Genomic DNA, 1,334 nt, shown 5'->3' with positions numbered 1-1,334 from the left:
TGTTTCAGCCAGGCTTCAGGCGACGAGAACCTGGAGTGCGACAACCGATTTTGAGTTCCTATCTGCCTTTTTTGCAAGCTGGGTGAATCCTGCCTCCACCCCCTGCTGTGTGGTCTTGGGCAAGTCAACCACCCTCTCTGAACTGATTTTTCTCATCGCTAACTGGGGATAATAATAATAATACCAGTATCATGTCATGTAGGGAGCATTTAACGAGAGAATAAATAATGCCTGTAAGTCACTCAGCTCCGTGCCTGGCATCGTGAAGAACGCGTTTAATAATTGGCAGCCGGCAAGCATCGTGACCTTCCGCAAAGGGTTTAGCTTCCTTATAAACAAAACGAGAGCAAGTGATATTTAGTTCCTGGAGTCGCATGAAGGTTAAAAGAGAAAATGAATATCAAGTGCCTGGCTTTATGGATCCCACACAATTGTAGTAAAGGTGGAGTGAAACGCTTCAAGTGAAAGCCTTAGTTACCTAAACTCACACTGAGCAAAAAGTAACCTGATTTCATCACCTGCCTTAGTGACTGAAAGCAGGTGACTGTCTCTCTTGTTAGTTTGCTAATCTGCAAAATGCAAGTGGCACAGTGCCGCCTACCTCTGGAAATGGCGTGGATTAGATGAGTTGATGTCAGTCATTTGTGATCTACAAAGTGCTAAACAAATATAATGAAGTGTTCTTATTCTACGGCTTAGGGCCTCGGAGGGTTTGTTAATACACAGAGCTCTTTTGTTATTTAGAAAAGGGTGCCACTCTGGTGAAGAAATGTTTTAAAATTTTTGTTTATTCATTGATTTTAGAGAGGGGGGAGGGAGAGAGAGAGAGAGAGAGAGAGGGAGAGAGAAACACGGATTGGTTGGCTCTCATATGCACCCTGACCAATCCGAGATCCAGGCAGGTACCCTGGCTGGGAATCTAACCAGAGACCTTCAGCTTTGCAGGACGCTGCCAACCAACTGGGCCACACTGGTCAGGGCTGGTGGAGGAGTATTTGAAAGGCGCCTCTTCGATTAGACAGCCATCTCAGCAACAGGAGTTCCTGTGGCGGAGTAATTGGAATAGGCCCCACCCACCTCCCAGTCAACCAATGAAAATGGGGCACTCGTCTGGAAGAACCAATTAGACGTTCCTTTGGCCCACCAATGAGGAGAAGGCGTCTTTCGACTGCGTAAGGTGGTTCCGCGACGCCCAGGGGTACAGAGTTGAGGTTGGGTTTTTGTGTCCAGCGTCCTGTCCTATGCAGGGGTGCCCTCGTGAACGTCTTTACAGAGAGCGCTTGCCTGGAACGGAGCCCCAGAGACTGTGGACAAGGCCTAGGCCTTACTTTCAG

Source organism: Artibeus jamaicensis, unplaced genomic scaffold (genome assembly GCF_021234435.1).
Source record: "Artibeus jamaicensis isolate MK-2021 breed Jamaican fruit bat unplaced genomic scaffold, CSHL_Jam_final contig_2259, whole genome shotgun sequence".
NCBI classification, from domain to species: Eukaryota; Metazoa; Chordata; class Mammalia; order Chiroptera; family Phyllostomidae; genus Artibeus; species Artibeus jamaicensis.
The sequence above is the reverse complement of the archived record's forward strand: the minus strand, read 5'-3'. Positions refer to the sequence as shown.